The following is an 18,881-nucleotide window of genomic DNA, read 5'->3' on the forward strand; positions in this document are numbered from 1 at the left end:
CCGCCCCGGCGGCGCCTCAGCGAAGCCCGGTCGCCTCAGGCGCACCCCCCCCGCCGTGCCCCGGTTCCTCACACGGTCCTTTCCTCCCTGCAGGGCCGGTGGCAGCGCTAAAAAAACGCTGCCTGCCCCTCGTATTTTTAAAAACAGCTGCCTGCAGGTGTAAGAGGAGCTGTAAATGAAGCCCACGCAGTTAGCCGCTCGTTTGTTGTCTGAAAAAGCACTGTCAAGAGGGAGAGGGGAAGGGGGGAGAGCCACAAGAGTTAGAGGAGAAAATAAAAATACACGCCCCACAAGTTAATCATGGCTTGGGATAATGTGGGAATGTGTCTTCATTAACATCAGTACTGCAAAGTGAAATATCCCTTTGTAGGGCTGGTATTTATTCAGCACACAGTAAAATGGGAAATGGTAATAAGACTTCAATGTGTCTGTAGTTAGAAATGATGGCGAGGCTGGGCGTTGCAGACGGCTTTCAGCAAAGGAACTGGGAGAAAGATTAAAGGCATTAATCCTGATGCAAAGCATAAGTGTGATATGCATACAGGATTTCTGCATGAGAGGTAGTCCGTGTCTTACTGCACGCTTTAAAACTGTATTTTCACTAGAGGAGTTCCTGTTAGGTATTTATGGCAGGGGGGCTTGAACTAGATGATCTTAGAGGTCCCTTCCAACACAAGTCATTCTGTGATTCTGTGATCACCTACTTCCAACACCCCTGCCATAGGCAGGGATGCCACCCGCTAGATCAGCTTGCCCAGAGCCCCGTCTAACCTGGCCTTGAACACCTCCAGGGATGGGGCATCCACAACTTCTGTGGGCAACCTGTGCCAGTGCCTCACCACACTCTGAGCGAAGAATTTCCCCCTAACATCTAGTCTAAATCTGTCCTCATTTAGCTTAAGACCATTCCTCCTTGTCCTGTCATTATCTGATTGAGCAAAGAGCCGCTCTCCATCTCTTTTATAAGTCCCCTTTAAGTACTGGAAAGCCGCAAGGAGGTCTCCCCAGAGCCCTCTCTTCTTTAGGCTGAACGTCCCCAGCTCTCTGAACATTTCTTTGTAGGAGAGGTGTTCCGGTCCTCTGATCAACTTCGTGGCCCTCCTCTGGACCTGTTCTAACAGCCCCACATCCTTCTTGTGCTGGGGGCCCCAGACCAGGACTCAGCACTCCATGTGGGGCCTCACAAGGGCAGAGCAGAGGGGGTCAATCCCCTCCCTCGACCTGCTGTCCACTCCTCTGTTGGTGCAGCCCAGGACACAGTTGGTCTTCTGGGCTGCAAATGTGCACTGCCTGCTCATGTCAAGCCTTTTGTCCACTAGAACGCCCGAGTCCTTTTTTTTTTTTTTCTTCTTTCTCTCCTATGAAAAGGGAGAAAACCTGCAAGTTGAATACGATTGACATAACCTAAAGTAACTACAGGTCAGTTTCTTTGAAATACACCCTACTGCTGAGCTTGGATCTATTCCTAAGCTGTCATCTTAAGTAGCATACAAGCATGTTAGGAGAGATATAACAACACAAATCAAATGATGGGTGTTATTGACAAAAACAATAAGCTAAGCAGAGCTATTGCTCACTGACAGTCCCATGGGGGCAGGAGGGGATCTGCAGTCTGCACTCCGATTATACCCCTATAAATCCAGTAGTGCACAGCATTTTGCATCTGAAAGCAGAGTTTGTTTCAAGGAGTCCAGTTTTCTCTGAACAAAAGAGATCAATTAAATCCATTCAGATTAGAGTTCTTGGATCACAGATATGAGAGAGTCATTAACAAATCCATTCTATCAGTTGAAAATGGAGATGGCAAGGAAGAAGTATACTTCTGTGCAGATGAATGCTTTATTCACCCAGTACTACTTGTAGGCTCTGTTCTGACTGGACTGTCATGGCACTGAGACCTCATAAGTTGTTCCCATCTTACAGATGTCAGGCAGTTCTGTGAGGCTGGATTTGACTCAATGGACCCTTCCTAGTGCAGATGAGAACTACATTTATTGCTTACAGAGTACGTAAGTATATCCTGCACTCACAAGACTCCAGACAAGTTTTGTTACACACTTCAGACTGACAAATCAAGCTGAAGTGTATTCTTTGTGCCAAATCTCACAGAAATCCTGCACCGATTCCAGAGGGAGCAGTAGTAGTTTCATATTTATTAATTCATCTTCTGTTTGGAGTTTTTCTCTGTCAAAATAACAGAAAGTCTTGTTCTTTCTGTAAGTTTCTATTAGCCTAAAACTTTTAATGGTGGCACTTGTGGCTGTGTTCTGCTTTGTCCTGAGAGTATGTGATACTACCAGGATCACCAGGAGGTACTCCAGGCTCTAGCATGGCATCACCGTCCCTGGGGGTGTTCAAGGAGAGGTTGGACGTGGTGCTTAGGGACATGGTTTAGTGGGTGACATTGGTGGTAGGGGGATGGTTGGACCAGGTGATCTTGGAGGTCTTTTCCAACCTTAATGCATCTATGATTCTATGCTCCATCTTAAATGAAGCTACGATTCAGATCAGATTCCTTGCTACTTATATAATACTTTCTTAGTAAAAGCTGGCTCAGACAGGATTAAATGTTATATTTTGTAAGACAGTCTTTTCAGAAAGCTGTGAAATAGAAAAACATATGCTGCTCCCCTTTCTTAAGTTTCCCTTAAATCATGATGCCAACAGAGGCTGATTTACCAGCATATATAAGTTTTGATCTTGGAGAAAGGCACCTATTTGACAGCTGTGAGGAATGAGATCTTCTATTTAACCAACATGAGAGCAGTGTAAATGCATGTCTTCCTCATACTGTTGTACCCCTTATCTGGAAGGAACAATTTTAAAAATGAGTTACAAGTCCAAAAAGTACAAGCATTTCAGTCCTTGTCTCACTGCTACAATTTTCCGCAGCTTTGTAATGTCAATTGATGTGAAGTCAACAGCTACTGCGATACAGGTCACATCTGAATAGATAGAAGCAGTAAGCACTGCTGGTTAGCTCAGGGATTTCCAGTGGGATGGAGAGCGTTATACGTAGAGTGTAAGGAGTTTTATATTGTTTTACACGTGGCTGCCTGATTCCTGGTCTGTGTTGAAAGCTTTTGGCCCTCTCTTTGGGGAACAGCATTAGCTCTCTGGTGTCTTTCGAAGTGTAGATATCCTCTCCAAGAGTTTAACAGTTTCAACGAGATGTGCTGAGAACAAAGGCTTTTGCCTGAGTTTGCTTTCTTGAGTTAACTGATGGGCTGTGAAATGTAAGGATCAGAGGTGTTTTGTTGTTTTGTCTTGTGATATAACCCGGTGGGCTTCAAGGTTTCCAGTGGAGATGGGACTCAGTGAACAGTCATCCTGTGAGCTCTTTTAGGTGTGGAAATCTCTCGTAGGTGTGGAAAAAAACACTGTAGAACCTATGTCCTCTGCTTTCTGTCAGTAGAGACAGGCCTGATATTCACATGTTCTTCAGTAGGTCTTTTGTTATGGTCAGGAGAAGATTTATCTATGCACAGTTAAGTAGTTACTGCAATAAGAACTTTCTCTGATGCTGCCAAGTCTGTATCTCTCTTATGAGCAAGTAGGAGACTTAATTTTCTGGGACTGTACTTGCCCATTTTATAAATACTACGCTGACATGCACCAGAGAGCTACAAATCATAGCAATATTCTGTGGCTATTAGGAATTAAAATAGGAGAGAAACAGTATTTTTTTTTCAAGCTTGTTCAGCAAAAGAGGAAATAGCAAAGCTTCACTTGAAGCATAATGCACCCAACTAATTCTGGCACGAGATGAGAATGTAAAAGTGAAAATTAGCATAACCAAGAAAGCAATAATGACAGAAGCTGTTTCTCAGGCAATGAGAGATGATATGTGTAGCATGCAGAGGGAGTGAATGCCCTGTTGGGGAAGGACATGTGGGGAGGGAGGCCAGTGACCTCCTGGTTCTTCGTTTATTTCAGCAATTCAACTAACTGTAAAAGAGGTTTTTATACTATCAGGCTGAACCACTGCTCCCTAAGATATATTTATTTTCTTCCTGAGATCTATCTGCTTCTTACCTGCCCTTCCTGCTGGAGTTGGAAAATTATTTTAAATTATTTCTTGGCATAAAAACCGAAACTTGCTTAAGTTCATTTTAATCTAGAATGCAATCAGTGTTGCATTTGCTGATCTCCATTTGAGTTGTTCTTGCCCATGGGAAGAATATAGCCGGTACATTAATTGAGAGTTGAGTCAAGTGCAATGGTGACTAGACAGGAAACATTCTGTAAATCCTGAAAGGGGTGTTTACAGTGGAGATTATTACATTTCTGAATTTCCCAGGCTACATAGATTCTGGATAGATGACTGGAGAGCACAAGGAAAGAGAACAGCATTGCTGCTTTCAGTTTTCAAAGGCTCAGGGAAGACCAGCCTCCATTTTCAACCCTTAAGTATAACTGTCTGATTTAAACTGATATATATATATATTTTTTTTTTTTGAGATTGTAGTTGTTGGTGTCTCTCTTCATCCCCAAATGATATTCTGCACAAAAGGAGGCCTATAGAACATGCACTGGGCTCTGTGTCAGAAATAGCTGCCAAAAACTTCACTCCAGCATACAATTCTCCAGGGCTCTATAGGAATGTTGGCTGAGCCAGCCAGAATACTTATTAACGGTGCAGTAGTAGAGAACTGCCCAGTCATGTCACCAGAGACTGACATTCAATCCCATGATCTCACCATAAGCATCCTAGTACTTTATCTGCAAGACATCCCAAGTTCTTCCTCTCTCATGTGAAACTTTGGTCTAGTTACTTGAGAACCTTTGCCCTGATGAACAGACTTCCACATTAGATTTTACTGCATATAAAAGAGCATTTCTAATATCCAATTAAACTAGAAAATCCATGTCTAACAGATTTAAGTATGATTCCCCATCTAGTCATTATCGTTAATGAAGTCATAACTTCCTGAGTGGTTCTTGTGTGCCCTTAATTAGTGCCTCCGTTCCATATCCACCCCCTCGTTGTGGAAGTCAAGCTGTGGATTTCTTCCTGGTTTTTGGATCCTGCATAAACCTCAGTATATACTAGCACCTTTTGTCCCAGAAGCAGTGTCAGCATCCCTCGTACTCAACTACCAGGAGAAAGTGAAGAGCAGTGTTCTCCAAAGGTACATTCTGCCTTTAGAGACGGCTGCCTCACATACACAGCATTATGACTGAAACAGCATGAAGTTTTTTCCCATGAGAACCAGGATCCTCCTGATTTCTCCCTCCTGCTCCTGTGGCACACACAGCATGGCTTTTTCCTGAGGCCAGGCAGGGTTTATTTCACTCAGTTGCCGATGTGAAACTGGCAGGGTAAAGCATGATGGACCTTGCTCCTTTGATTCATATGCCACCGCATTTTTTTAGTTAATTGCTTGATTTTTCTCAGACAGATCCCATCTGGCCCTGATGTTTTGTCAGCCTTGTGACATTCTAAAAAAAATTTATAACTATTTTTGGCATGATCTCAACTTCTGACAGCATCTCTGCTTTCTTCCCTAGAAAAATATATGGCTGTTCTTGGCATCTTTTCCACATTCCCCATTCCTTATAAACAGTGTGCAGAAAACTTGTTTTTATCAGTGTCTGCTTCTTCTGTGTATGACTTACCCTTCTACCCTTCTGAAGAGCCGTGTCCTCAAACCTGTCATGTTCTCAGGCTATCTCTAATCCTTCATCGGGGGAAGCATTTGTGCAGTGGTCAGTCTCTACTTGCTGCTTTGCTCATCAGCTTCCCATGTACTTCTGATTTCTTTGTTATATGTTTTTGCTGACCTAAGGTAGCCTGCCCAGGACTTTAATCCTAAGTTGCCTTTTAGCACATGGAAGGTGAATACTTGTAGTGACAATCTTTGCAATGGCTACAGATGCCATATAACGTTGCAAATGAAGCACAAGGGATTTAGTCCTTAATCTTCCTAGGACAGATGGATCTTATCCTAAAAATCCTTAAAATCACAGTCAAATGATCCAGGAGTAGAAAACGCACCTTTATTCAGGTAAGCAAAGAGATCAACAGAAGATTTGCTTGCTTTATATGCATATTTAGGCAAAGAGTTGTGATCTGACTGCATGGAAGGCTTTTCGGTCCTGTTTACAAAGGCACGACTAGATGGCTCCTGAAGCTAGGGCTGGTTGAATTCTCTCATATCTATCACTGACCCTATATTAATGGAGAGCAAGATATCTAGCAAGTTGTCAGCTGCGTGCCTGGAAGAGAGAGGCAGCAAACAGACTTCAAAATCACAACCAATTGTGATTCTGCAGAAGTCTGTCACTACTGTCAGGGACCAAAGTGATCGGATACCTTCTGTCAGCCTAGGAATATGACAATACTCTAGGAGAGTTTCTGAAACTTCCCCAAAACTTTCATGTATCAGTAGATTTGTTATCATTTGAAACTTGCTGTCCTTTCTATAGGCACGAGCAAATACATCTGCCTATGTACTGTGAGAGTCAGGGGGAAGAAACATCCCATAAAAACCGTATGTATTGATGACACCAAGGTTGCGTCAACTGTAAGAACCGACAGTAGCAATAGGAGGAATATTGGGAGCCAGAGGGAAAATTGTGTGGGCAGGGTCTCTCCATATTTTCAAAATTCAGTCTCTTAGCAACAGCAGGCCCAATGGGTTTGGTGCTGCTTGCTGGGTGTGTGCAGTCCCCTTCGTCAGATGAAGAAGAGCAGGAAAGATTTAGCACAGAGGAGATGGGGGAGGAAGAGTCAGTAAGAACACGAACCATATCGTACTTGGAGAGAAATGGTAAAAGATGTTTTGCCTGATATACAATCATCAACGAATAGGTTATTCCTCCAGAGGCAATGGGATGCTAGTGAGAAAAAGGTTGTGCAGGGTTCCAGAAGGAAATGTGGGTGCAATCTTGGGAATAGTTTGTATCCTTTTCACTTTATGATCCCTACTGGGGCTCTCTACAAAGGTAGATATTATTAACTGTTATTTGAATCAGGCAGCTCACCTGCTGTGTTTGTTGACTCACCCATGCCTTGTCTGCAGGACAGTAGCGTTAGCCCTGAAGCATCCTTTTCTCACTATCCTGTTGTTGTATCGCAGCACAATTCCTACAAGAGCAGAGGCTGATACTAAGCTTTAGTGTGTCAGCCATTCAGATGCCCAAGTTCCAAGTCTTTCTTTTGCATTTCACCTTCTTGATTCATTGGCTTCTGAGGGTTTCTCCCTCTGTATTTCTTGTGCCTGGTGATTTTGGTCGTCAACAGCTATGAGCTGTGTGTCGCACCAAGGTATGTGTTCCTGTGTTCCAACTACATGTGCTATAGCAGTGACCTTGGTGATGCCAATGCGTATATTAGAACATAGATTGAATTGCATGTTAAGTCATTTCCCACATCATTGCTTTCTTAGAGGACTGAAACATGGTGTAAGGTTGTTGTGTAGCAGGTAGGCTATGTTTTTCCTTCAGGCAAAACAGCCTCTTTGAGACTTACGTATTTTATATGCAATCACAGTAGGAAAGGAGAGAAAAAAGGAGAAGGGAGGAAAGGAAGATGGGACATGAGTTAAAATGTTTTGCTTAAACTCATTCCTCCTACTAGAAAAAATATCAATGTATTCTTTTCTCTGGAACAGTGCCATTTGCTTCTTTATACCTGGAGAGGCATTGTGCTAAAGCCATTACGAAACATTACAGGTGGTGATGGCGTGAAAGCAGTGTAACTGCAGATTCTGAAGAGCCTCTTTTTCATAGCCACCAGGCTGATGCTGAATTAAAGAGCCTTTAAAATGGAAGTATTATTTCTTCCTTACTTTCATAACTTTCCTATTCCTCTAATGTCATAATAGCACATTGTATTGTGTTTACATGGCAAGGGTTTGGCAGCAGGGGAGCTGCAGGAGTGGCCTCTGTGAGAAGAGCCCAGAAGCTGCCCCATGTCAGATCTTGAAGTTAGATCTGTAGTTTTCAGACTGGCTGGTAAAGTTGGCCTCAGCTTCTCTGCAAACACAGGCTCTGAATTCTCTTCCAGATCTAATCCAGGTCTAGCTCTGAGTGCTTTTACATATCTTATGCCACAAATTTCCTAGTCAATATGTTGACATTTTCTTAGAATTGCAGGTCTATCAGCCTTCCGCTCCCCTTCCAAAATATGACTGAAATAGATACTTTTCAGATGTTTGGTTTTGTAAGGGAAAATTCTTCACTGCTTGCAGGAAGGGTGACAGGAGATGATCTGACAGGCTGTATTCCATATCTAATTTTTCTGAGGGGAGAGGTCTTCCACAGGTACTGCATATCTGCAACTGCCATTGATTCTAGGTGTGACAGGATAAACTGAAATGTGAAGAGACTTGATTACTATGGAGTATGGAAGCTCACTGTGACTTTTGGAGCATGACTGTCCCATAATGATCACTTTTTGAAATCACAGAGTCTGTATTACAGCAGAGAATCTGACCCACAGGCTTACCCCCTTCCTGAGAAACCTGTTCTGTCTCACATCACCCAAGCAAGAGAAAAATCTACAAATAGCTCTGAGCTGACATTTCTACTGGTGGTGCCAGAGACAGGACAGAATCCAGCTCATTCCTTCCTTCTTGCTGTTTCATTAGTAAAGATAAGATTTACAAATACACATAGAACAGATAAACTGAGGAAGAAAGCCTTTTATAAACTCAGATTTCTAATTTGCTATTTAAGGTATTTTCAGCAAACTCTGTTTCCAAAGACTGCAAGGGAGATGCTGTCAAAACATCCCATGGTTATTGTATTGCTCAGGCAGTGTTGAGAAGGTAAGGGCAGTGTTTTCTACAGCATTGTCATGAGCAAAGAGGAATTACAGCAACATAACCCTGCTGAGAGACTTAGTTGTTTTAAGAGGGTATGAAAACTGACTTGCAGCTGATATTAGCATCAAGATGGAAAATAACCTTGTATTTATACTCAGTATGTATTCTATAATGTCCAGTACTGGAATCCACACTTAGTCAGAAATACCTAGACAGTGAAAAGGAGGTTCACCGTGAAGTACACAAAGATGTCCTTATTGTAGACTTCCATAAATTGACCCACTTCTGACTTTCAGCAGGCCTGCATCGTTTCTGGAGTTTTGGTTTTCACATTTGAATGCTCTGAAACAATTCAAGGCTTTTGCCCAGTGTTACGCTAAACTAAGTAAGAGATTGAATCAGAGCTCTGGATCATAACTATGCATGCCTAAAGGACAAATCCAAACATGAACTTTCTATGCAGGGACCATCTCAAGAACAGTTTATTCTAATGTCACAAAGTCAACTTCACTATTTAACAGTTTAAGGGTACAGATGTATTTCTTCAACAGCAGAGCAAACACACTTTACCTTGACCATACGTCCAACCCAGAAATGTCTCAGGAGACAACAGATCTCATGTAACACAAGTCAGGAATGTGAGCAGCCCTTTGTACATTGGACATTGTCTCCTTGTGTACATCAGTGCACAAGCTACACTGTTGTTTGCACAGTCCTGAGTATTATTTGCTGCTGTAGTCTTACTATTTTCCAAAAGGAGATTTTTAAAGTTTTGCCTTTTCTAAATGACCAACACAAGCATTAGCATTTCATCCTCTTTCAAATTCAGCAACAACACGTGAGCCTTTAAAGTACAGATACTGCAGCAGTGTTTAACCTAAATGGCATTTCTAAGCAAACACCCACAGAGTTATTAGGCATTTGCTCAACACAGTACATCCATTTTACATTAGAAGGATGAAGCTGAGACCCATCTGCTTTTTAAATATTATTTGGCTCAGTCCCCCAAAGCAATAATAATAATAATAATAACAAAGTAGTGTTTTGTGATTCTCTGCTAAGAGATTTTTACAAGATTATTTTTTTTCTTTATCTCTCTAGCAGTACTTGACATGACCCAAAGCTGTTTGTAACACAACTGCCTCACTAGGAGACTGCTTTTTCAGAAGTACTTTAAAGTAAGTTAGTAGTAGTGTAGAAAAGAATATATTGGTTTCTACAGTATCCTTGTGCCTTTCTAATGAAAGGGAAGCTCTGCTCAAAACTTCCCTTGGGTAGATGGGGGAAATGATGTAGCTTTCTGGGGGGAACCTTACATGCAAGCCAAATTTTAAAAATGGTCAGTTTTTAAAGCAAAGAACTTGAACAGCTTCAAGATTTAAACAGTTTTGTGACATTGTCATAATATCTGAAATTGTTTTAAAAGTATGTGTGACAAAGTCCATTTTTAACATTAAAAGCAAAGAACTCTACTGAGTAGTACTGAGGCTAGAGGAGTATCTATATTTAGGTGAAAATAATAGAGCTGAGTTCAAGTAATTTAGTGTCCACCTCTTTGTTAATGAAAATCAAACTTCTGTACCACAAGACAGTATATTTTACTTGTAAAATGAAATGCTATTCCCTTTGAAGCTAATGATGATTTTGCTTTGACTGTAGTGAATAGAGTGTTTCAGCTATATTCTTTATGAGAGCACTGTGACAGGGATGTACAACAGTTTTTCAGAAGCAAAAGAAAGGTGTGTTAGTTAGAACAAAATAATGTATTGTTCTCTAATTTATTTACACTGTAAGTGAACCTTCAACACTAATTCAAATTCAGCCAGTAAGCCAACATAGGAAGAATCAGCCCACGTTACTGAAATGTGTCAAATCTGTAAAACCTCAAAAATAAGGAGACACCTTAATTGCAGCCAGTCCTACCTAAAGCATCCATATCCACAAACAGATATATTAGAATTTATTCTTCAAAGCAGATATTCTCTGCGCAATCCCAACATACTGCTGCAACAATTTATTCACTGAGCTCAAGTGTGGATTTCTCAGCCAGTTGATTTAAGGCCAAGGCAGCTATTAAATCATTTACTGCAAAAAATGTGATTCAGGGTACGCTTTTGGCTGAAAGGACAGAGAATTTGGTACTTTAGATGGAGCTAAGCCCCAGCCCTAAGATTTTGACAATCACTGCTGTAATTTCCAAATCCAACTTCCTTTCCTGCATGTCCTCACAGTAAGCCTAACACATTTGTTGACACTCAATCACCAGTGTGGGTTCAGTGATTCACACACTAACAGCCTTTGTATTCACTTATATATGTGTTTGTACTTAATTCTTAGTCCTTAGTTTCTAACAATGTTGTTCCACCTCTGTATGAAGTTAATGAACCGCAAGATGGGAAGGAGAGTGTAAAGTGTAATTCCTTAAGGTAGACAGTGGGCTTTTAACTGTGTATTGTTGTGTGTTACAAAACATAATGCTTTCAATTAGGTAATTTTTAGTCTTTTCTGGACTTGAGTAGTTGTTCTTGTCAGGTACCAGACAAGGTATTAGTTATTTTTTTTCAAATAAATAACAAGGATGCAATTTTTGACACCATGGTCCAAAAAAAAGTAGCTTTAAAATCCATAAAACTTTTTCAAAAGAAACCATAAAGGTTAAAACTACCAGTCTCCAACAGGCAAATTTTGATTATACAGAATTGTTCTTGAAAAAGAGTCTGCAGCATTGATGTTCAATAGATTGTATGCTAGGCGTTTCAGCAGTCAGAGACCACAAAAAAATCAGCCTTTATTTCCTTACTAATGACAACAAAATCCTGTTGACATCAATGAGTAGGCCAAATTCATCACTCGTGATTCACACTATTGGGTCTTTGTCCTCCGTCACATTATTTCTCTGCTTGGCCTGCTCCTTGAGACAACTTATTCTTTTTTGTCCTTTCAAATCATTATTCCCCTTTCGTACTGCTATCAGGTTAATGTAACAAATACTGCCATTTGGGTGCCATAAGGCTTTTCACTCAATGATTAAAATGTACTCTTGGAATATTAATTAAATCTGAAAGCACCCAGATGAAGTCAGTAAGTAGCACATAGAGATCAATTTCTCTCCGGACATCTCCTTAATTGAGTTTAGCACTACTACATAATGCTTCAGGATAGAGGGTAAAGAAATGGTGAGCTTACTTGAAGCCACATGGGATTTAACTTGCCAATATCCCATTTATTAAAGGAAAACTAGTTTCGATGGTTTAGAATACATGCAGTAGGGCTATTTCCATATCTGGTAGTGTATATAGTTGCAAAAGTAAACACCATGTCTGTGGTTTGATACCCTTGTGGAGAACTCAGAGAAAGACAAGCTGTGCTCCCAACTAGCCTGTATAACCCTAAGAAAACAGGAGTTCTAGGCTGTTCTCCAACTTCTTCACGGAGAGGTTGGTTGTTCTTACCTTCCTCGGGGTTTTACTCTGAAGAGTAAAAGAAAATTAGAAAACCTAGAAGCAATTAGCTAATCCAGGAGCTATTAAATAACATGTTTCTGAGTATGTTGCTTTTAACTAGTATTGTTTTCATTAGAAAACAGATGTAGGTATCAGGCATGTTAAGAATTGGTACAATGGAAATTGAATTGACATTTTTGTCAGCAATAAATTAAAATGTTCTGCTTTCTGCAACTGCCAGTTTGTCATACTTTGCACAGGAACATCAGAAAGGCTATACTTGCTCAGAGTAAAGGTCCATCTGGCTCAACATCCTGTCCCTGGGCAGTGGCCAAGAAAGGATGCCTGGGGTGAGTATAAGAACAAGGAAAATCAATAGCAATTCTTCCTCAGAATATATCTCCAACCTTCAGTTGCCAGTGACTGGGCAACTTCCAGTCTTACTGTCTCAGTGCATTTTCTAAGACTAAGAGAGTCTAATTTGACATTGATACAAAGGGTATCAGGCTTTGTAGGTCCTGTGACATCTGTTAGTGATGCCCAGAGAGTTCTCAAAGAAGAGAAGATGTTTGGGTACCCCAGCTAGCCTGTTTAGCTCAAGGACAGCAGCAGTTCTTGGCTGTTCTCCATCTTGTCACTTTCCATTGTTGACAAGCATCTTTCTGTTCAAACACTGGATACACTACCAATGTTCTCAACATCTTCTCTCACCAGCCACTGGCTCTCCTTTCTTTCTTTTTCTCTCATCAGGCACAGCTGAACCACTTCTCCTTTGCTGCACACACCTTCAGGCTGACTATAATGAGTGAGGAGGGAGGATAAGGCCAGCCGCCCTCACAGTATTTCTAGCAAGAATGGGAGCAGGTCCTGCAGGAGCCCATGCACTGGCCTACTGAGCTCCCCAAGACTGGAATACTGGAGCTGCTTGTGAAATTAGTCCAGGTAAGTGTATCTGCATGTTCATGGGTAGACCTCCCAGCACAGAGTTTTCCTATAAAGCTCCTGACTGCGTAAGGTCTGTGCAGAAGGTCAAGCCAGCTTGATATAGCTCCCTACAGGAATGATCCAGAAAGATTACAGGTGATCAGAACCTTGTAGTGCAGGTGAGAAAAGCAAACACCCCATCAAACATGAAGTAGCTCATCGGGGAGTCATATCCTATCGTGTTTTAAAATTAACAGCCATTTTATTGTTTCCATGGAAACACTGAGGCAACTTAACAGTTTGCTGTGCAGTTGACAGACTGGTAAAGCTCTGAAGTTGGACCTTTAAACAAACTAAAGCTTTCAGGTGCAATATTGTGTAACTTTTTAAAGTGAAATTGAAAAGTTGGTACACTTTACAGGTGGAGCATGTAACTGTAGTGGGAGAGTGCACCCAGGAGAAAAATTCTCAGCTGTGGTGTTAATAGGTCATTAGTATGGGCTTAATTTATTACAGAGCTTTTCTTGTTAGTGCCTTGCTGTGGGTATAATTAAAGGGGTGTAATATGTATATTAGTAAAGACCCTAGAATGATTTGCTATGTGGCTCATGTTTGATCCAAATTACTGCCATGCTCTTCATTGTGTCAGCAGAATACAGGCTTGTAGGTGGTTTAAAAATAAGGTTGCTGCCCTAGGGAGGGACTTAAGGATATAAGCATACAAAAGTAATGTGCGGTCAGTACCTGTCTCACTTTCTCCACGCAGCAGACTGTGCACACGTGAGTACACCCATGATGGATATGGATGCCATGGATAAGAACTGGACCAAGATTCTCTAGGCTTTTTATACCAGTTACTGAACAGATGGTAAGCTACCATTGTTGTTATTCATATTCCAGCCTCATGGAGCAGGGTTGTGAGCTAGCAATTTCTTTTTGCCAGCTTGGGACCAACAGATCTTGAAAGGTCACAACATTACTACTATTCCATTAATCCCTAGAGACCCACAAAGACTGGGGCTACTTGTACTAAGTACCTACACAGGATAGAGGCTAGTATGAATCCCTTGTCCCCAATAGTTTAAGTAAATATGGATCTAATGTTGGCATTGGCCTGTGAGCTATATATAAAAGATCCTGAAATCCTTTGTGCTGATCCCAACATACCTTTTTGCTGAAAGGGACATTGTTTGTGTATGATCGGGTGGGTGGTCTGTGCCCCCAGCTTCTTCTGGCAATAACTGTTCATCACACACTCCAAATTTCCTGCAGTGACCTGCTGAAAGTGATTTACCTGTACTCATTTCATGTTGTGCAGGAACAGAGTATATGTGTGTATGTAGATGATTAGTATGTTTGTTGTGGGGCAATAGGGACATCTGGTTCAGGCATGATCACTTTTAAAGCCACTTTAGTGTGATATCAGGTGTTTAGCTGATGATACCGATCATGTCGGGTGAGTACAAAAGGCCGTAAAATATCTTGGTGAAGTCAAAGCTGATCTGAGACCTTAAAACCACAAGCATTGTTTCTGCTAGACAGCACGATGACAGAAGCTGCAACAAACCATTCTTATATAATGAAGCAATTTATGTTTACCCAGTCTTGCAAGTTTTTGAAAACACAGCTTTCTCAGGCTTTCCACTGATAACACTTTGAGGCTTTTTCAGGGAAAGTATGATAAATAAGCAGTCACTATTGAAAGCACGTGTTTCATCATCGTTTTTTACTCCTACCCCTGATAGTTATCCCCCCCTAAAAAGAGAGCTAAGTAATGAAACTTACAGCTTTTCCAATCCATTTTTTTTTATCCTAATCTTCCTGAAATATTATATTACAAAAGCCGCAGCAGCAGACTCCTCGGACAAAACTGTGCCACGCATACAAATTAAAAATAAATTATAAATGGCTCTGTACAGGAAAAAATGTGATTCTTCCCATGAAAGCATTGAATGAACTAAGGAGAATGTCTCCTATGGCTTGTAGAGACACTTGAGAAGGCTACAATTTGTCTTGCTAAAGAAGCAACAAGTAATATTTGTGGACAAATTATGCTTTGCTCTTTGCAAAACAAGAATGGAACTAGAACTCTTTAAACTAGTAATGTGGAAAAATAAAAATGATTCCTCAATCTGTATTCCAGGTACATAGGGCTGTCGCACAGAGGGGTTTGAGATCCAGACGTGAAATTGCACATCTTGAAATTTGGCATCCCAAGCCCCCCTCTGTGATAACAGCAGAGGACTCAAGGACTCTGAGTGGTTGTGTTTATACTGAGACTTCAATGCCAGGAAATGCCAGGAGTATGTGCAGAGAGAGTGATCAAGCACTAACTGCATTAGCACCCATCTAAGTGTGCAAATGAGTATTTCTGAAATCACCTGATCTTAATGCACTCATAGGGAAGAGAGAATGCTCAGAGCATTACGTGAGCAGTGTTCAGCTGTGGCCAAAATTAAAAATCCTCTGTGCCCAAATTCACAGGTATGTCGAGCACCTGCAGCTTCCCTCTACATTCTCTGGAAACTGCAGGAGTCCCCTGGATGGTCTCTTAACAGCAATTATTCACAAATGTCAAAGAGAAATAAAACTTCTAGCAGGCTATTGTTGTTCCAGGCCAGTGAAACTACAAAAACAGTGAATCATAAGAAAGATGTAGACCTATTGGAGTAGGTCCAGAGGAGGGCCACAAAGATGATCAGAGGGCTGGAGTACCTCTCCTGAGCAAACAGTCTGAGTCTTCTCAGACAGACTGAGGGTTTTTCAGTCTAGAGAAGAGAAGGCTCGAGAAAGACCTACCAGTGCCTAAAGGGGGCCTACAGGAAAGCTGGGGAGGGACTCTTTGTCAGGGAATGTAGCAATAGGACAAGTGGTAATGGTTTTAAACTAGAAGAAGGTAGAGTTAGATTAGACACTAGGAAGAAATTCTTTACTATGAGGGTGGTGAGGCAGTGAAACAGGTTGCCCAGCGAAGCTGTGGACGCCCCAACCCTGGAAGAGCTCAAAGCCAGGTTAGATGGGGCTTTGTGATCTAGTAGGAGGTGTCCCTGCTCATGGCAGCGGGGTTGGAACTGGGTGATCTTCAAGGTCCCTTCCAACTCAAACCATTCTGTTATTCTATGATAAGTAGTTCTGTGGCTTCCCTAAGCATAGCTCTGGTATTTGTCTGAGAAATGAAATTCAGGTAACCAAGCTGGCAGGGACCCCAGCTTTGCAGAATAGGAGGAACAGAATTTGACCAGCTCAGCTTTGGGATCTGGTTCACAGTGGCAACAGGTGAGTGGCAGAGCAGGGCTGAGAAGGGGATGGAGCAGGTCCAGCTCTGAGCTGCAGGCGGTTGTGAGATAACACAGCTGGGACCTGAAATCATAGTACAAGTCCCCTTTAGACTTCTTTTTGGAATTTATTTTGCATTTAGACTTTTTGACTGGAGAAAGAAATTGATTTTAAAAAAAGGTTTTATTTGACTCGAATTTGCAAGCACTTTGCTGTAGCAGAAGCAGTTGTCCAGTCCTGTGAATAACTACTGTCTTTTACCTGCAAAGGTCTTTCACTTCCCCTACCAACTCTGTGGTTCCAGAGAGCTCTACTGGATATATGCTGTGGAAATCCATTTTCAGGAGATGAAAATCTGATGGAAGAGCCTATGGCTCTTGAAGAAACAAACATACCTTTGTTAAACTGTGAGTGCCTGTGGAAATGCTAGCAGAAAGTCTTTAACTGCCATGGTATTAATAGGGTAGGAAGAACTTATTATTGTAATAAGAACAAGATGGTTCTCAAAGAATAAATCATCTCTGCAGCAAACTATGCCTTAAATGCAAATCACTGTTGCAGTGACATCTCCAAACAATTATTTATAACAGGAGTAGTCAGTCAGCATAAGCTGTGGAGCTCAGTGACCCAGCAGCTGGAACGTGCTGGGAATAGTTCATAGAATCACAGAATATCCCGAGTTGGAAGGGATCCACAAGGATCATCGAGTCCAACTCCTGCCTCCACACAGGTCTACCCAAAAATTCAGACCATATGACTGAGAGCGCAGTCCAAATGCTTCTTAAACTCTGACAGGCTTGGTGCTGTGACTTGGAATGGGACTTCGGTTATTCTGCTGATAGATTGCGTGCTTGAATCAGCAGTTGCTGTAGCTCTTTACTTTTGAGACCTATAGGGTGGCTTTGGCAAAATAGTTCTGAGCCTCTTGGATCTACTGACAAGTACACTGACAAGCTGGGAAAAGGCATATATGTATGGCATATATGTATGGAAATGTTCACCCATCTCACAGGTGCTCTATGGCATAGTGAAATGCGGCATTCAGTTGCTTTCTTATCCTAACTGGATATGTAACTAAAATACAAAATGCATTTGAATATAATTATAACTTATACATTTTTCAAGAGAGTTATTCACCTCTGGAAAGTACAAGTGAAAGCTGTACAAGTCAAGAAAAACTGCAGTATGTAGTTTGGTGTAGTTATACCATTGGTCTCTGTTTCAGGCATCTTTTGCCTTCTATGTAAGCCTACCAATTTCTTTGTGTCTACTGTGGAAAATACTTCCTATTAGAGCTATGTCATTAATAAGCTGAGTGTTCAGTTTTAAATGGTTAGTTCATCTGGCAATTCTTGCTCTCTTTTCCACAAATTGAACAAGTAGTCCTCTTGAGAAAAATCACAGAGGGAGGAAATGTTTTTTATGACTATCCCCCTGGTATGATTCTTTGTCTCCAGGTGTTTTGTTAGCTTTCTCTTTGAACTTTGGAGGAGGGTTGATGGGAGATGGTGATCTGGTGATCCAGAGGTACTTCTGTTTTGTTTGATCACAGAATTTAGGTATTTATCCTGCATCTGGATTTGTTTGGATGAATTAATTTAAAATTTGTGCCAATGCAATCACAGAATGGGATTATTTTTTTTAATTTTTTTTGAGGGGGGGAACATTGGTAAGTGAGTGGAAATGTATAAAGCCAAAATAATTCACATCTTCACTCAAGCAAATAGCCAGCTAATATATTTGAGTAAATGCCTTAGCACTGAATTAAGTATATACCTAGGGACTAATATTCATAGGTTCTCCTCACAGTCTGCAAAGTGCATGGAGCACTATATACACTCCGAATAACCAACAGGGACATGTATTAAGTGTACTGAAAGAAAATAGTTGCAGTCATGCTGCTTCAAACAGCTGCTGCAGGAACAATTTATTTACATAAAGGGGGGAAATGTTTCTAAGCTATTTCCTTTCTTACTAGCACAGAGAGGGCTTAACTTCTAACTTACTTTCTTCCTTCTTAAACATAATTTGGTTTTCCTCGCTTCTACCAGTAAAATGTGCATCTCTTTTCCCATTGCCACAGCCCTTTTCCAGGCTCCTCTGCTCTACCTGACATTCAGATTTCTGTCCCCTTTTAATTGCAGTCCTAGTACTTGACAGTGATTGTCCACCGGGGCGAAATGAGACATGAGGTGGCAGCTGCGATCTCTTCCATGTTGCCTGCAATGCACATACTGTCACATATGTGTTGCTCCTTTGCAGGTTACACCATCTCTAATTGCTCCATATATGTTTTTCCTTAAGCAGTGTTTCCACCATGATTCTATGGGCGTGAGGAACAGATTAAAATGTACCAAACTGTATCATCTTCAGTGCTCAGAAAAATCCCTGCAGTTGGTGGGTGGCTATGGGGGAGGGAGTGATTGATGCAAAATGTCCCCTCTACCCAGGAGATCTTTCTCCCCCA

General features: G+C 41.4%; 1 long non-coding RNA gene across 2 annotated transcripts; it reads left to right on the forward strand.

Moving 5' to 3' along the window:
* Positions 1–72: 72 nt before the first annotated feature.
* LOC125182008 (uncharacterized) lies at positions 73–17,256 on the forward strand. Of its 2 annotated transcripts, none has more exons than XR_007160849.2 (6): positions 73–2,005; positions 9,873–9,949; positions 12,475–12,564; positions 12,965–13,156; positions 13,905–14,006; positions 16,684–17,256. It is a non-coding gene; the product is annotated as an uncharacterized lncRNA (long non-coding RNA). The 2 variants fall into 2 exon arrangements; XR_007160850.2 differs by lacking the exon at positions 73–2,005 and adding an exon at positions 5,639–8,774.
* Positions 17,257–18,881: the final 1,625 nt, after the last annotated feature.

The sequence above is a fragment of the Anser cygnoides genome, chromosome 3 (assembly GCF_040182565.1).
Source record: "Anser cygnoides isolate HZ-2024a breed goose chromosome 3, Taihu_goose_T2T_genome, whole genome shotgun sequence".
NCBI lineage: Eukaryota > Metazoa > Chordata > Aves > Anseriformes > Anatidae > Anser > Anser cygnoides.